This window comes from Amblyomma mixtum, chromosome 8, assembly GCF_055824585.1.
Source record: "Amblyomma mixtum isolate Tamu chromosome 8, ASM5582458v1, whole genome shotgun sequence".
Taxonomy (NCBI): Eukaryota; Metazoa; Arthropoda; class Arachnida; order Ixodida; family Ixodidae; genus Amblyomma; species Amblyomma mixtum.
Genome location: NC_143019.1, coordinates 44,407,767 through 44,426,204, shown reverse-complemented (window position 1 = coordinate 44,426,204; position 18,438 = coordinate 44,407,767). Strand labels below are relative to the sequence as shown.

Here is an 18,438-nt window from a genome sequence, read left to right as displayed (position 1 = left end):
GTCCTGCTCCGTTGATGTGATCACGTTATCTAACTATTTCCGTGATAGCAGGACTGCGACGCTTTTAAGTCCTCAAATAGGTAAACAATATTCTCCTTAATAATACTTAACTGGGAACGCGGGCAGAAAAGTTTTTACTGGGGAGGAGCGGAGAATTAATTTTTACGTAGGCATGGTGCCTGCGTGACTGTTTTTGCCGCTGCCCGTCGCGTACCCTTGACGCCGTCACTGATTTTCAACGCTTGTTGAGCCTCGTTTTGAGCAAGCATCGCAGGAGTTACCTAACACGACTTCCCCTCAGCGCTTTGCCACCCTTCTTCCTGGAGCACAGCCAGTAATTTTTTCTAGGGCTATCTGTTGTTTTTTTTTTTTCAATACATAATGACATGACCATCGACCCGCAAGCGCTAGATTGATTTGTGATTTTGTGACTTGTGATTTTTTTTTCCTTTCAAGAACGCTTGCAACATCGAATGGCGATTCATTCCCGCCACCTGCATAGAGGCGATTACAAACCCCGCCAGCCCAGGAGAAATAAGCCGGGTGCCGCTTCCAAACCTGTCTTCCAGCTTAAAATAAATAGAATTTGCACATGGCATGCTTACACGGAGAAAAATTTGGGATTTACCTTTCTCAGCTCGAGCAGAATACGCCAACGCTTTTTCGAGGTGGTGATCCTGCTAAAAACAATCGCCGCGAGAGGCGTCAATCGTCGAAAGCACGTTGTGGGCATTTAAAGCACTGCATCCAACGCAAAACTGTCGCAAAAGTAGGCCCTCACAGCATACATGTATATTTAGCCGGGGTATGTTGAGTATTTAGCGAATGGAACATATGTGATCGTGCACGGTGGCCAAAGAGTTGCGAAGTCATCTGACCAATGGTCGTCCTATTTAGTTTCATTAGCATGGTATGCAAACCATTTCCTATCAAGGAAGTAGGCTGCTAGCCAAGTGTGATGGACATTGAGAGGATTCCGAGACGTGTCCAATGATAAATGATCGGCCACTGCAGTGTCCCCTGCGGGAGAGGAATCAACGCTGCTTCCCGGGGCTTTCGCTTGTGCCCCACTAATGGATGAAATAGCATGCACTTCTTTCCATCTGTTCTTCCGAAGCGTACAACTAGTCGAATATTCTTGAGAAATTGGAAGGCCCAGCATCAGGTTTGAAGTGCTCTCGTTTCAATGATGTTTTCCGAGGGTCCTCAACAGTGTGAGACTTGTCCTGCAGCCGACGTTGACGAAATGGTCCGAGCAATGAAAGTCGTTTTCGGAAAGTGTCTTATGTCGATCGAGATAGCTGTGCCGCACTGACCCATGCCCTCTAGAGATTGCTATCCTTTCGAAAGGGTATCACAGCTCGTCAGCGCCACACACGATGTGTTACACGGTGGAGGCACACTCTAATTAACTTTTGCAACAATTTTTATCCGAGCAAATACCCCCTGCGTCCTGTTTCGCCGGTCACAAAACTACATATTGCAATGCAGCAGATTGAAGTGGCCAGCTACCATATAGTACACCAGGTGACTGTGCTATCCGTGCTTCCGCTACTTGAAGGACGCATCGATGCAGCTGCAGCAGGGGCGCGCCGTAGGTGACACCGGGCTAACCGCGTGCTGTGAAAAAGTGTGACGTCATGGCTGCCAAGAGGCTGCTGTGTCAAGCCCCCCTAATGAACTTGCGCAGGTCACGACTGTACGCAAAAGCGGCGTTGGATGACTGAAGGTGCTGGACGCGTTCTCCAAGTGCGGCTTCGGACGGCACAGAGCTCACCGTCGCCGAGGACAGGCACACGGTGAGCAGCTCACTCATTTCAGCCCGCGCGAGAATGCCGCACCCACAGCTATACGGTCTGTAGACGAAGCACGAGCACGTACAGTCGGACGAGTAAAAGCAGGACAGCGTAGAGTGAAATTTTAGTGCGAAACACCTACTAAAAAATTTGGCTGTGGCTTAGCTAAGGTTAAGCCTGGATATCTCAAAGCGAAAAGCTCTCGCTGCTTTTCAGCCAACTCCCAAGCTACCACTTCTGGATCGGTGTTGATGATGATGACGATGACGATGTCCTCAGGCTTAATGGCACATACCCATGGCGGGGGATTGGCCAGGGTGTTTCTGCGCCGTCCGACTGTTGCTTTTTCTTCTCCTTCTATGGCGAGTGTCTGCGCGCCTTATGTACCCCTCCTTACAAATGCGCACTGCGCACGGATGTGGAGAAAGGTCAAACGCTAAACAGAGCGTATTTCTCTTTGACCAAAAATGCCCTACATGAGGCACACACCCTGCCCACGGTTTCACTCAACTTTGTACCAAAATCTATGTCCAACCATAATTGACCAAGCCAAACACGATGGCGACCTCCAAATTTGAATTGAGGCATTTCCAAAGTATGACCCGGGCCACACCCGAAATTTGACCTTAGCCTATTGGGACCAAAGAATACTTGGTATAGGCAAAAACTAGAGCTTTCGCACTAGTAGGTTTAACCAAGTTAAAACCCTGACATCTTTTCTTGGATGCGTTTAGTATGCGCTCCCCGTACTGTCACACTTGTGTTGTAACCATATGTTTATGAACTTTCACAAGGCAACCATTTTTGGTGTATTAATGATGGACCAATCAAGCTCTTCAGTGTGATTTTTGCAATGGAATGACTAATTTTCACAAAACTACCTGGGGCAGAGAGACGACGACAGAACGAGCGTTTTCTCTCAAGTGCTACTTATAGTATACAAGCCACGAAGCTATCCAAACTTGCATTACTGGAAAGACGCGCCGACGCAGCTGCAGTAGGGGCTCGCCGTTGCTCGCACCGCGCTAACCATGTGCTCTGGAAAAGTGTGACATCAGGGCTGCTGTTTGAAGCCCCCGTAACGAATTTGCGCAGGACACGACTGTTTACGAGCGCGGCGTTGGATGCCTGGAGGTGCTGGACGTGTTCTCCACGTAGCTCCAAGTGCAGCTTCGGATGGCAGAGCTCACCGAAGACAAGCACACGGTGAGCATATCATTCATTTCAGGCCGCGCAAGAATGCAGCACAGTTTACTGAATGGTCTGTAGACGAAGCACAAACTCTGACAGTGGGGCGAGTAGCAACAGGACTGCGGAAAGCGCAGTTTTTTTATATGTCTATAGTATGTGCTCCTCATGCATACAGCGACAGCGGTGTTGCAGCCGTGATATTTATGAAGTATCACAAGGAAACCTGTTTTTGGTATACTGAGAGAGCAATCATGCTTGTGTGTGATTCTTGAAGTGAAGCGATAACCTTGACAGGAAGGCCTCAAGCAGAGAGACGACAAACAGAACGAGCGATTACTTTCAACCGTTTTATTTTTTTGGCGGGAAAAGCTTTTCTAGGATTGGCGGAGGGTGGGCACACACACTTATGCCTGTGCTGTCTTGGTGAGCTTGACGGATAGGCTGCTCACATAGTCATCCGTCAGTGCATGTCAGTAGGACGCGCACGAAGGTATACGTCGTCCAGAAAGCGTACCCCCCCCCCCCCCCCCCCCCCCCCCAAGAGGCCATTCACAACCAACAGGCTCATCTCCACCGTCACGTACACCATATACCACTCACCAAGGAGTCGAACAATACATTCAGACAGAAGAATTCCACACCAAACGCAGTTACGCAGGAACAAGCAACCTGTACATTAAAGGGGTCATTTATGATCTCCCAACAAATCGTGGCGTTCTAGCCACGACCGTTGTTATGCATACTTAAAAAAAGAAGCAGGGCTCTACGTGGGCATTTTAGCTAAAAATTGCAATTTGAAGTTGACTCTAAGCCCCTCCCCCGACAGCGCCGCCGTCTGGTGGAAAACCGATGCAAAATCACCTTGACACATTACAGTTAAGCCGCCGAGATCGGCAGTAGACAGAAAAGGGAAGGACACGGACCTCTGTTGCCTTTGTCCCCATGCCGTCACTCCCCCCCCCCCCCCCCCCCCTTTACCCTCAGCACTCCTATCCCGAACAGCGAGCCACCCACTCCCCTACGCTCGTTACGAGGAGTGCGCAGTTCACTCGTTCAGTTGAGAGAAAGCACGTGAGCGTTGGTTCACGGCGTCATGAATCGCGAGCGCGTTAGTCTTACCTGACTACCACACGGTACAGCACAAGTTTTAAAAATTCAATTACAAATTACTCGTTGCACCAAATGACCTCATTCCCAGTTGTTCCGAGAGTCATAGCGAACAAAATGAGTCTGAAAAACGCAGTCATAACCCATTTAAATGTTATTCGGTGACAGCACCCACACATCACACAGCCATCCTCACTCCTTAAACCTTACCAGTTATAAACAGTACACCGACACAAACCTAAACACACCCGCAAGAATCGGCACGTGTTACATGCGGGCCCTCGGTGACCTTGCTTACATATGCAAGCCCGCACGTCTTGGTTAAGCCACAGGGTGTCTTAGCAGATTATCTCGGCAGCAACCTCCCCATCTTTATCACTACCCATACATTCAAAACCAAAATATTTCTTCCCCACTCTTCTCTTCCGTGATATGTCAGTGCACATTAAAGAACCCCAGGTGGTCGAAATTTCCGGAGCCCTCATAGCCTGAGTCGCTTTGGCACGTTAAACTCCAATAACCCAAAGCACTCAACTCCTCTGAGAGCGAGACAAACTTGGCTCTCATCTTGCGCCAGAACCAGCTCCCTGGGCGAGTAGGATTGAGCAAGCTTTACACACCCCCAGCAAACGAGTCAAGAAGATTATTCAATTTGATCTACAAAAGACACAAAGTGAACAAGGAAGCGGAAGGGGGCTTCTGTTCACCTGGGCCATACGAAGTCTTCTTGCCGAAACGCTGGCAAGCACCCTGAGGCTTTCCTCTTCCTTGTTCTCTTTGTGATTGCGAGAACCGTCTCGCTACCTTGATCTACAAAAAGGGCACTGACATCAACCGAACTCTACAAGACATATGCACTGCGAAAACAGTTCTATCGATTGAGACGGAATCACTTGTCCTGGGCCCCCTCGGCCTAATCCGAACCTCGACAAGGACAACACCCTTGATGAAGTCGAACGATCACTGATTACCATACGCCGCCCAACAGCCCCCGGACCAGACCACATGACACACAAGGTCCTCCGCAACCTTGACGACACCTCACTTTAGGAACTGATGGAGCGCTGCCCTCCACCTGGAAACATGCACACATCACTTTTATTCCCAAACCCAGCAAGGCAGTCATCCTCCGAAACCTTTGCCCTGTCTCCCTCATCAGTTGCGTGAAAAAACTGTTTGAACATGTTTTCCAGCCAGCACTATACCATCCGTCCCCATCCAGGTCAGGTATGTTGGTGAGTTGTTTAGCCAGGAACTGCACCTTGTGGAGTGTTCTGGATTGGGAGGGTTAATAAAGGTGACACTCCACAAGGTGCAGTTCTCTGCTCCCTCCTACTGAAAATAGCGTTAGCCCACTATCATACCTGACCTCCGCGCGGCACTATACACCTACGACACCACTTCATGGACGACAAAAGGCTCCATAGGAGAGGCATAAAATACTTTACAATATACAATTGATATTATCACTTCGAAACTGACCTTTATGGGCCTTAAGTGTTTTCCATTCAAATGATCACTCCACGTGATCAGACAACTTCCTCGGGTTCTACGCATACACTGCGACACACCCCTGGCCAACAGACTCGGAATCCTTGGCCTCTATACTATATACAAGACACTTTGGGTGCCACCCTCATATAGAACTCCTAGACAAGGAAACCGAAATTAACGGCAGGCTTAATTCGCAGATTTGCTATATGCAATCACGGCCTGTCGAAGAGGGGAACCCTTAACATGACAGACGCCCGAATCACCAGCCGATTGAGTTATCACCTTTCCTACCACTTTCTCATCAAAACACAACAAGATAAAGCTGATGTCCTTATCATAAATGCGACCGCCTGAGCACTCCGCCTGCAACTGTCAGTTTGGTACGTTCCTTATTAGATTATGGGTTCACTGTACGGTTGGGCAGGTCTGTCATGCCGTAAAAATTGGATCGAGTACAAAACTGAGGCCTAGCGCTCTCATGTGGCGCATACAGAACAACTCCCATAGTCAACCTCTGTGCAGAAATAAATGAAACCTCCCTTGAATACAGCAGAATCGCTACCAAAACATATATACTATCCAGTTGTGGCGAAATGTCGTTGTTGAATATTATTTACCCACAAACTGCAAGCTACCTGGCCACTGGTATTGCGATTCGAAGAGATATGCCAGAATCTCAATATACAGGACACATTACCTGACAAATAGATTCACAACAGCGCTACGGAACGAGGACAGAAGGAACACGAAAAACACAGGACGGGCGCTGTCCTGACATTTGTGCAGCTGCAGGAAAAATAGTAAACGAGAATCTCACGAACAGTATTATTTACACAGGCCCCCTAATGGTACTGACATCTCTTCACTCTAGAAGTGCAATCACTCCGTCACTGGGTGACACCATTCACAACATAGCAAAAGACAAAATTATGCTGGGTCCCCAGTCATGTCAGAATGAAAGGCAACGACAGAGCAGATTTGTGCGCTGCTGAAGCTTGTGGGAAGACAAAATAAACAATGTATACCATTTAAGGATTGCACGAATTTAGTACAACGTAAATTAAGAAAAAAAAAAGGGCATTCGCCTTGGAAAAATGAAGTAAATAGCAAACTGCGCTTGGTAAAGATAGCTTTAGGGTGAATGGAAGTCATGTGTGCAGCAGGAACGTTTCAAGCAAGTGGTTCTCTGTCATCTCCGAATTGGCCACACACACCTTACGGACCAATTCCTGCTAACAAAACAAGACAACAAGGATAGCTGCTGAGGTGTCCAACCCCCTTTAAAGGTTTTAATATTAGCCATTTCTAGAAATTCTTTCCTATGTGATCACTAGGTCGCTCTAACGTTTTAGGCCCCCTACACCACCGATGATTCTTCACTTTTCTATAAAATTCAGCGGAAAAATTTTCGTAACACCGTATGCTTGGCGCATGATGGCCTTAGTTGCCTGTGCGCCATAAAACACTACACACACACCAACCGCCCGATGCATCCCGAGGTCTGATGGCAACATCAGACAAACCGTTGCATCTCCCCCTCCGTCCCAAAGCAGAAGAAGCCCCAGCTTGTTCATCCTCAACACGTACAGCGCGCCAAAAAGCAGCGGAGCACCCCCCCCCCCCCCTTCGCCCCCTCCGCTTGCGGTTATTACAAAAGTGCTAAACAACCGCGCGAAGAACCCGAGGAGATTTTAACGCAAGAAACGTAAGCTGGGGTTACAAGCAAAAGTGCAGAAAAGAATCGCAACACTGGACATTAATGCAAAATGAGGCCCTAACCCGTTAACGACACACAAGAGCGCGCAGCTAAACACCAACCCAATCCCACGATCACCAAAAACATCGCACAGTGTTTGTGAACCAACACGCAGACCTCCCTAGGCAGCGACGACTACAACATTCAAACAACTTCCGCACTGAAGTCAATCTCTCCCCCTGTAAAAAGGACACTAAAAATCACAGACTGGGATAAATTCAGGAATCTCCGGAAGAAATGCACTACTGAGATAGAGAACCTTGCAAACTGGGTGAATGCACTCACATAGGACGTCGGAAGTGCCACATCCCGAGTAATCGGGAAACGAAAATCGTGGACAGCAGACTTGTCCACATGTGGGAAACACACTCCAGTATGCAAAAAAGATGGCTGAAAACAAACACGGCCTCTTAAACTAAGGATAGCAGCCTTAGGAAAAAGATTGAGGCACACGCAGTACACCTAACCCGTCAACAGTGGGACCAGATTTGCACCTGCATGGAAGCAAATCTGGATTTGCTTCCATGCGGTTGCAAATCTGGGACTTAACAACACGTGGAAGCTTCTACGTTGCCTCTTAGAAGCATAAAACGCTAAAGACTCCCAACAACGTAACGTAAATCGCAGCGCCAAGAAATTAAATGTGGAAGACAGCGCTTTGATCCAAAACTTAAAAGACGGGTATCTCATAACCACAGCTAGAAGCCTACCCCTCAAATACTCAAGCCCTCTGAACCCCGTGTTTGACGAAGACATATCGACAAGGGAAGTGAGAGTAGGTATGCACAAGCTGCGCACCATGTCGGCGCCGGGCGCGGGTAAAATCACCAACAAAACATTACTGAACCTGGACGAAAATTTGGTTCAAGCCGTAACCAAGCTTTTCGATGAACACTGGAGAGGGGCACCCCCTCCCGGAATGGACCTACGCTAAGGTCACCTTTATTCTAAAACCAGGTAAACCAGTTCAATTGGCAAGCCTCCGTTCCATGTCGGTCACCTCGTGCCTAGGAAAACTGTACGAACACGCTATCCTCGGCCGTTTCCAAACCCACATGCAAAAACACGGCCTCTTCCCTCATGCGAGGCTGGGATTTAGAAGCAAACTGTACACGACGCAGGACGTGATGCTTCAAATCTCAGAAGTAGGGGTGTGCGAATATCAAATTTTTCGAATACGAATCGAATACGAATAATCAAGGACAGACACATTTAACCACTACAAAACATTTATTTGAGCACCCAAGAACGTCACAGTTCAACTATCAGTGATGAAATGAGCACGAAAGGTGCGTGTGGCTGCACAAAAAGTATCAGTCTCGAGCACTGTTCTTAGAAGAGTGAAAATATCAGAGAAGGTGGCTAGGACACAGCATTGATCAAGGCTAGCTTGCAATAAGCACAAAAGCGCGTTGCTGGGATGAACATAAAAGGTTGTCGGCTGCTCTACTTGGTCAGGCAGAAGTAGTTTCCTTCTAGTTGAAACAACTTCTCCAGCTACAGAAAATGTCCTCTCAATTGGCACTGAACTGGCTCGTATTGAGAGGTATTTCGTGCACTGCTCTGACTATACCAGCTTCGCAGGTATAGCCACAAAAAAGTTCACCAGTGCAGTCAGCTACTGCATGGCCCAACTGTAGTGCCTAGAACCCAACGTTACGCATTGCTCTGGGCTCCGCCATGTTGTTATGTCTCTGTCGATAGGACTTGCGGACCGAAATGAACGCCGGTGCTCGCAGTAGAATATTCGGCTAGATACGAATATTCGCGTCGTGTCGAATAATCGAAACAACACGAATATGTGGATTTCGAATCGAACACGATTAATAAAAAAATAAGATTTGAATTATATTCGAAAATTTCGAATATTCGCACACCCCTACTCAGAAGAAATTCTACACCTGAGACACGGCAGACGCACGAAACCAAACTAAACGCACTATCTTACTGAGGTGTAGGGGCTAGAACACACGCGTATTTAACCGCCTTTATGAGTAACAGGACGGCGGAGATATGGTTTGGGTCCACACAATCCCCCTCGTTTGCTCTAGAAAGCAGGGGCACATCTCAAGGCTGAGTTTTATCTCCACTACTCTTCGACACCACTCCCATACCCATGGGCCGAAAATTAGAGCGGATCCCACTCCTACGCAGACGACCACGGCAAAATGCCGGCGAAATGGAGGAAAGCCTCCAAGCGGAAGCGGTACGGACTGCGTGGCCTGTATAGGCCTTGCACACTCGCTGACCGAATCCTGCTGCTCCACCCGACTGCGCGCCGTCACAAAAAGGGAAAACCCTCTATACAAGTGACGGTCGACGGCCTCCCAGTATCGGAGGTACAGAAACTCCGCATCTGGGAACGTTTGTCCAAACACACGGTCATGACACATCAAAGCATCAGGCTAATCAAAAAAATACCAAACAAGCATTCGTGATTAGCAGAATGGTATACTCACTGCCCTATATTCCACCTCACAAAGATAGAAGAGGAAAGAGTTGTGGGTTTGTAAGTGGACACAGGCCACCACCCACCGCGGGTTCGAGCTTCGCGCGAGCCAAGGGCCCCGATCAGCCGTCACCACACACACACTGGGACACCGATGCGGCGCACTCAACCTCCGCTGGGAGGAGAGCGATTCGCCGCAAAGAAATAGGCCTCCAAGTTCACAAAGGAGGCGTTTATTCACGTCTTCCTTCAGCAGGTACACAAACACTCAATAGTCACACCGTCCCGGGGGCGCGCGAGGAGCAAGGCTCCGCTGCGCGCACGAAGCGACTCGAGTAATGCGCGCCGCTAGCACGCCGCTGCAGGAGAATGTCCCCGCGGCAGTGCTGTGATCTCCCTCTCGTGTCGACCGTTGGGCCGGTTGCGAGAGAGAGTGGGCAATCAACGCAAGGTACGCCTGTCTGAGGTCGCTGGACCCCGCTGGACAGGCTCGAGCCGCTGCAGGTCAGAGGACACGTGCGGGCGAGCTCGAGTAAGCACTGGTCCGAGCGGCAAAGGCCGGCAGGGACAAACAGTAACGTACGCACCTTTCGCTGTCTCGGAGGGATCTCTCTCTCGGCCCCTCTCGGACGGTCGCGCGGCGCGCGGCCGCCCAAAGCGGTTCCCGAATTCCCGCCAAAAGGCGCCAATGGCAAAGGCCCTTGGCGAGCCGGGGCGGAGCTGTGGCTAAATGACAGTGATTCGTCACCCAGCCGCCTCTCCACCGCCTGAGGCGGGAGCAAGGGAAAGAGGAGAAACAACGCGGGAGGCCGGCACAGCCGCGCAAAGGCGACGGCGGAAAGCCAGGGAGAGACGATCTCGCCTATGCTATTAACCGCATGTTTACAGGAGGTATTCCGGGGCCCGGAATGTGAACAGATGGGGATAAGATTTAGCGGAGAATACCTTAGTAATCTGCGATTCGCTGATGATATTGCCTTGCTAAGTCGATCAGGGTATGAACTGCAAAGTATGATCAATGAGTTATACTCAACCGTCTAGGAAGAAAATATGGCTGTTTAGGGCAGGTAGTGACAGCTGATCATGATCATGAGAGGGAACTAACTAGAAGAATAAGAATGAGGTGAAGCGCATATGGCAGTTTACCAATACCCCTCAAGAGAAAAGTCTACAACCAATGTATCTTACCGGTACTCACCTATGGGGCAGAAGCGTGGAGGGTAACAAAGAGGGTTCAGCTTAAAGACAACGCAGCCAGCTATGCAAAGAAAAATAATAGGCGTGACGTTAACAAATCGGAAGCGGGCGAGGGAACAAACGCGGGTTAATGACATTCTAGTCGAAATCAAGAGGCAGAAATGGGCATGTAATGCGAAGGCAAGATAACCGCTGGCCCTGATGGGTAACGGAGTGGATTCTAAGAGAAGGCAAGCTCAGCAGGGGGTTGCAGAAAGTTAAGTGGGAGGATGAGATCAAGAAATGTGTAGTAATACGGTGGCCGCAGCTGGGAAAGGACAGGGTAAATTGGAGAGACATGGGAGCGGCCTTTGTCCTGCAGTGGGCGTAGTCAGGCTGATGCTGATGACAAATCGGGCCTAAATCCGCCTCAAGGGACTTCAACCAACAGGCTCCTCCGCATGTTGGTCCGTAACACTCTACAAGAACTGTCTGAAGCCCGTTGTACTGCTGGCTATCCTCCACAAACACAGGCAGATACATCCCAAGCCCCCCCCCCCCCTCTGGACAACACCCTCAGCAAATCACGGAAAACCTAATCGTCCACCCAACCAACAACCGGGAAAGAGCTGATTTCACTTCATTTTTTGCTTGAAAGTAAAGTTGTTACTAACACCATGCTACAAATGCTTTTCCCGCCTGAAGAATAAGTAATGGAAACCGAGTGCTCGTTCTGTCAAAGGTAACGTTTACATTTCGAAAATGCTATAGCAACTGGCCCGAATAATCGGGTGAGTGTAAGTGTCAGCTCCGAACTGAATTCTCGAAAACTGCACAAGTGTGCTTTCGGTGAAGAGTGAGTGCTATGAAAAGTACGAGAGACTGATGTTATATTCCGAGGGTTGCCTTGCGTGAGCAATTCGAAGTCGAAGGCAGGATGAACGTTATAATTGTAATAAAAAAGAAAAAGAAATGAGCACAGTTTTTTCATTGACTGCTGCGCAGACATACAGGCCGGAATGTATTGCGAAACCTCCCCCGGTCTGGTTCCGGTCCTAGGCCCGAGCTAAATGATGCAAGTGCTCTCAGCAGGTGTGTGGACGACCGTACGCAGAAAATGTTTCAGAAGGCTAGGCCATTAGGGTGTGTCCCCGAAGACAGTACAGGATTTCTTAAAAATAAAAGTAATGAGTTAGAACACTTTTTTTCGGCTTAGGATTGTCAGCTGAGTATTACATCAGAATACAGCTAACACATTCTAAATAGCAGGCTGATTAACAAATACTCATTAGCTGTCTTTTTAACTATTACTAGTAGGCTGCTTAGTTATTGAGACCCCTGTAGCCTATCGTAATTTCTACATCAGTTTTTATAATTTCGAAAATACGCTTACCCTCGACGGTGTGGGCCAACAAATCTTGGCTATTTCGACGAGTTACGTGGCTACATCGAGGCAAAATGCACGCTCTTTCAAGAAGCTTGGAGGCACAGCAAACTCCCTAGTGCATGTAAGACGTCGAAACAGACAACGTTTGTTGTGCCACAGCGTTGAGGGTAGCCGTTATTATTGTAAAAACATTGGATGCTACTGTGGGCTGCAGGCCTCTTAAAGATGCAGTGAAGCGAAATCTCAACTCGTCTTTTTGCCGCGGGAACTCAATCTACACGTTTCTCGCATTCTTAGAAACTGCGATTTAGTGCCCTGTGTGGTCGATTTCCCTAATTAAATCAAATTAACGTCCGGCTCCCACCTTTATTTTTTTGTTTTGAATTCTCCCCGTACGGTGGGCGGAGTCGACCAACGCGCCACCCAGTGCCGTGGCGGCTTGCCGCTGTGCCATCGGCGGAGTAATACGTATGCTTCGTCTCACAAGATGTTTGCAGCACTACGGAAGGCAGAGCACTCTCGTCCAATCAGGGCTGCAGGAACACAAAAAATAGTCCCTCGAATATTTGAGCAGTGTAGGACTATTAATCAAACAATGAGCACAGCAATTGAAAGCATAATGTGGACTAAGCCGCCGCGGTGGCTCAGAGGCTATGGTGCTCGGCTGCTGGCCCGAAAGACGTGGGTTCGATCCCGGCCGCGGCGGCTGAATTTCTTTGGAGGAGAAATTCGAGGCCCGTGTACTGTGCTATGTCAGTGCACGTTAAAGAACCCCAGGTGGTCGAAATTTCCGGAGCCCTCCACTACGGCGTCTCTCATAGCCTTAGTCACTTTGGGACGTTAAACCCCATAAACCAAACCAAACCATAATGTGGACTGGTAGATTTAGGTGGTATAGAGTGCTTCAATCACTGGTGAAATTAACAAAGCCCGTACGAACACAGCTCTGCGGAGGCTTGCTGCGAGGTAGTGATGCATCGCCATTTTCCAACATGGCGCCGGCCGAGTCGGTTGTGTCGTCAGTGTGCCCTACACCGACAGTGCGCTGTTTTTCTAAGCAGACCACCGCAGTTGGCTTCTTGAAGTGCTTCGTGTCGAGAACGGGGGCAGTTCAAGTACAAATGCGCTCACCAAGAGGAGGGTAAAACTCACTCAGGTGAGCGAGCGAACGCTTTACCAGTGGACAACGCAGACGTTGAAGGCGGGCCGAATGTTGTCCCTGAAGAAGCCGGCTGCGTTACAGCGATGGACAACGCGCCATATCATTCTGTGAAGCAGGATAAAGTGCGGCGGATTAGTAGCCTCAAAAAAAAAGACATAGACCTGGAAAACGGGTCGCGTGGAGTAGCGACAGGGTGAAGGCCGAGCTCATGAAGCTTGGCAACAACGTGAACACAGGTGGGGACCGATACCGTGTGGACTGCAGCGCCGAAGCTGCTGGCCGTCTCGATGTGCGCCTGCCACCCTACCACTGCCAATCGAACCCGATAGAGTTTGTTTGGAGCGATGTCAAGGGCTTTGTCGCCAGTCAAAACAAGACGCATAAGCTCGAAGACGTGGAGCCTCTGGTTTGGCAAGGCATCATGCAAGTGACTACTGAGAAATGGAAGAATTACGTGCAGCATGCTATTAGTGAGGAAGATGGGATGAGGAAACTGGACCATGTCATTGACGATGCTGTTGACCAAGGACCATCTGTTGTTGTCAACCTGGACGACGACACAAACCAGCAGAGTTGAGTGGAGTTGTGATGAGCCCCATTAATGTGCTAACGTACGCGCGAAAGTCGGAGTACCCTCGCAGCGTCTCTCATGAGATATTGCAGACACCGTAGCAGACGGCTCCGGATTAATTTTGACCGCTTGTGCGTTGACTTTAACGCCGCGCATGGGGTTTTGCATTTCGCCAACATCGACATTCGGCTGCCCCGGCCTGCATTTGAGCCTTGCATTTGCTTAATAGTGTAGTGGCCATGCTGGAATAAATAAATTCATTTAAACATAGCAGGAACATTGAAAATAACTGTGACGTGACAACAGAGGAAATGATACAAACAGGTGGCGACAGAAAAAAAAGAAAAAGTGGGGCCAGTGCGTCTGGAACGGGCGTCTGCCTGTACAAAAATAAACAGATATCAAGCGCCCCCTGCTAGATGTAGAAAGAAGCTAATTAGCAGTACGCCTTCTTTTATATGGAACGAGCCACCTGATGTCCAGCCAGGTGGATCGAGCAACAGGCGCGTAGGAACACACTAATGTAGTGCGCGCCATCCTGATTGGACGAGAGAGCTCTACCTTTCGTTGTGCTGCAAACATGTAGTGAGACGGAGTATAGTAGCAAATAGTCCGCGCGTATTTTGCGACTGCATTATCTGCGAATGAAACTATTTATTCGCGGAAACCAAAAAGACAAAATAAAGCGAAAGCAAAGCTTCCACGGGACTGGCTGAAGGCACTCCACGCATTGGTCGACTACGCCCACCGTACGGGGGAGAAGTCAAAAAATAATGGCGGGAGCCGGACGTTAATTCGATTGAATTAGAGAAATCGGCCACACAACGCAATAAGTCGCAGCTTCTAACAATGCTCGGAACGTGTTCAGATTTTTCTTCACTGCACCTTTAATAATCAAGGTTCGTAACAGTAACAGTTTAGAAGATAGCTATTGAATATTGGTTTATCGTCTTGCTAGATAGCACGTAGTAGCTGCATTCTGGTGTACTACACCGCCGACAGTGCGAAAAAAGTGCTTTTTGAACACAGAAAGCCTATTTTAGAAGAAAAAAAGATGTGTAAAGTCTGAAGTTGAACACTCACTATATACATCCTTCGCGGTCGCGTTTTGCTAGTTTCCCGGCAGCTGCGCACCACTGCCTGCAGGCTTCTCTAGAGCGAAAAAGTTGCTATGGAGGTTAAAACATGCAGAAAGTGCAAAATCGAAGCGGCGGAATGTCGGCGCGAGAAAAACGTGTTTCCACGGGCCAAACCAAAGATACGGTGTACGCGAGACGACTGCGCTGCATGAGTAAATTCAGCGGGGAACTACTGATTGCGACCGCAGGACGTTGATTGGCACGGTGCTGGAGGTGCCGTGGAGGACAGCTGCGAGCGTACATCGACCGGACATCCGGAAACGCGACGTACGCGTCTGGTTTTTTGTTCCTGGATAATTGTTTTAGCATCCTCTCATATCCTTATGTCCCGTAAAAAAAAAAAAAGAAGGTCTGCCTAGTGTCGTTCTGATGTGTGCTCGCTGCGGTCTATTATGGTATTTGCAGCGGCATGCCTATTAGTATAACGATATAAAATGATCATCATAAAAGGAAATTGTTTACAGTGGCTGCGGTCCTCATCGACTCTCTCTGCACTTTCCCCATGTTTGTGACATGCAATATTGCTGTAGCACCGCGTGAACTGCACAATGTAGAACTACGTAGCGCATTCAAGACGGAGGCCAGTAATTAGAGAAGACTCGCTAAGTGTTAACGCTTCCACTTACCGGATTCTCGCAGACTTTTGTGGCAAGTGGCCATCAATTCGGCAGTTGCAACGGACTGTGATAATTGGAAGTGGTGAGCCATTCGCACAAGGAGAGTAAATTCCAATGATTGTCTGCAGCCTGCACCTTACGTTGCTCAGTTGTAGCAAGGCGATATGGACCAGCTGGCAAAGCAATAACTAGAGCTAGTTAATTTTTGCGTTGTGCAGTGCGCGCGCTAATACAGCAACAATACAAGACACGAAGATGTTGACAGTGCAGAGAGAGACAATGAGGAGTGCAGCCGCTGTATTGTGCGTACTTTCATGAATGTGCTAGATATTATGATACGAAAGGGCACGCTGCTGCAGGTGCCTGAAAGACCGCAGCAAGCACACACTGGGCAGAAATACGAATCACACTGCGTACGCCCTTTTTCTCTTTTTTTTATGAAACATCAGGATATGAGTGCATTAAAAAAAAAACCGTACGTAGCGTTTTCGGATGCATTTCAGTATCAACATGCTGCTGCAGGTACCGTAGAAGTCCGCAATAGCAACCAAACACCGGCCAGACATCCGAAAGGCATCACGTACCCTACTTTTTTTGTTTGCTGGACGTTTTGTTTTTCATGAACGTTCATGGAACAAAACGTCCAGTAAAAAAAAAAAAAAAAAGAGCGTGTGTACGTGGTGTCTCTCGGACGTCTCGTCAGTGTGTGGTTGCTGCGGACTTCTGCGGTGCCTTCAGCAGCGTGCGCACTCCTCCCTCGAATTCGAAACGATGGGAAAGAAAATAAGAAACTTCCTCCCCCGGGGAAACCTCCGCAGGAGCAACGGGCATCCGCCCTCTGGATACCCGGGGGACAGCGAGAAGAAGAGCTGTGCGAAAAAGCACAGATCCTCCCCTTGTCCTCCACACACGGCGGCCGAGCTGTGACGCTGGTGGGACCACCAGGCACCGTTTTTTTTCTACAGCGATCTGCTGTGCCGGCGCTGGGAATCGAACCAACGTCGGTGGGGATATTCGCCCAAGCATTGCCAACTGGCGCGCTAACCACTCGGCTACCGTGCGGCTCTGGCTTTTGACGGCGTCGGCGAGTGCTGATAGAAGGGAAGCGAAGAAGACCGAAAGCGAGCATGCGCGGGGGATGCGGTTATCTCGCCATCGGGCGTGGAGCGGCCGCACTAGGGCGGAAGTGCGATAGCGCGTGGGGCACCAGCCCCGTCATGGTGGTTCGTCCGTGCAGATAAAAGAAAGGTCGGAATGCCAAAGCCGCAACTTGAAACATGGTCGGTGCGATTGTTCGGCGGTGAAAAAGGTAGCCGCGCGGCGAGGCAAGATGGCCGGGAACCTTTTGAACGGGTATGGCTTTGTTGTAGGTGTAGAAGCGCAAGCCAAAAACTTGTGGGATGCTTTAGCTTACGTATACAGTAGCACGCAAAAGCGTTGGAGGGTTGTTACATTTGGGATTCCTGGTGCCCCGTATCGGTGAGATTCACAGGTCGGGAAGGGACCTGTCGGTAATGGCGCGCGCAAAGGAGCGTTGTTTCTGTGAGCGAAACATATGTAACCTCCTGGTAATTAATGATTCGTGAATGGCAGACATTTGCTGGCATGTGCGTGGCCTACCGCACAGAGATGCTGCCGTACTAATAATGGCAGTGTCACGTGCATTGAATGAGGAATGCGGCATCGGAGTTGTAACGACCATATGTAATCTCCACCCTCGCAGGCAGTGGCACGGATGGGAGGAGCGGAGATTTCAGTCCCAGGCCGAGGACAAGGAGGTGCGTGGACATTGGTCGTGGTGGGGCCACTACCCAGCGTGGAGTGCTCTTTCACACCTGCACGAAGGGACAGCAGGATATAAGTTACTGCAAGAAACACAAGGTTGCAACGGCAGTGCCATCGCGAGAGACCACTTCAAATTCGCAGGAGTTCGTAGGATTTCAGGTGCTAGACAGAGTGTGATGCGTTTCATTTATTCATTATACACTGTTCACTTTCCATTTGAGACACTAGACTGTGTAACTGGTGTCTTTCGTTCCGTATGCACTCTTCATTTTCCATTTCAGGTACTAGACAGTGTAATGGATATCATGTATTCGGTATACACTCTTTATTTTCCATTTCAGACACTAGACTATGTAACTGGTCTCTTTCGTTCAGTATACACTGTTCATTTTCCATTTCAGACACTAGACTGTGTAACTGGTCTCTTTCGTTCAGTATACACTGTTCATTTTCCATTTCAGACACTAGACTGTGTAACTGGTCTCTTTCGTTCAGTATACACTGTCACTTTTCATTTCAGACACTAGACTGTGGAACTGGTCTCTTTCGTTCAGTATTGTTACGACTCAAGGTAGCAGACCCCACCGCTGCCACTAGTTGTTGCGGCTCGAGGTAGCGTGGCCAGTTGTTGCGTCACCAAGGGGGCTCGTCCGGGATGAAGGAACTGTCTGAACTTCAGATGGTTGGAGATTGCAAAAACAAGCAGATTTAATGGCAAGAAACTAAGACGCTTATTTACAAAAAGAAGAGCAAGGAATCAAACGTTAAGAGTTCATAGCGTCGAGCGTCTGGATGAGCCTGATACCCA

General features: G+C 49.0%; 1 long non-coding RNA gene across 3 annotated transcripts in view; it reads left to right on the top strand.

Annotated features, from left to right (window-relative positions):
• LOC149332262 (uncharacterized) overlaps positions 1-17,850 on the top strand; it is a 42,626-nt gene extending 24,776 nt beyond the window's left edge. The window contains exons 2-4 of one of the 3 annotated variants that reach the window (XR_016284885.1): positions 1,691-1,799; positions 2,892-3,002; positions 17,569-17,850. This is a non-coding gene — a long non-coding RNA (uncharacterized LOC149332262). Of the gene's footprint in view, positions 1-1,690; positions 1,800-2,891; positions 3,003-11,974; positions 12,030-16,663; positions 16,785-17,568 lie in introns of those variants that run through there. The other 2 variants (XR_016284884.1, XR_016284886.1) reach the window with 2 other exon arrangements.
• Positions 17,851-18,438: the final 588 nt, after the last annotated feature.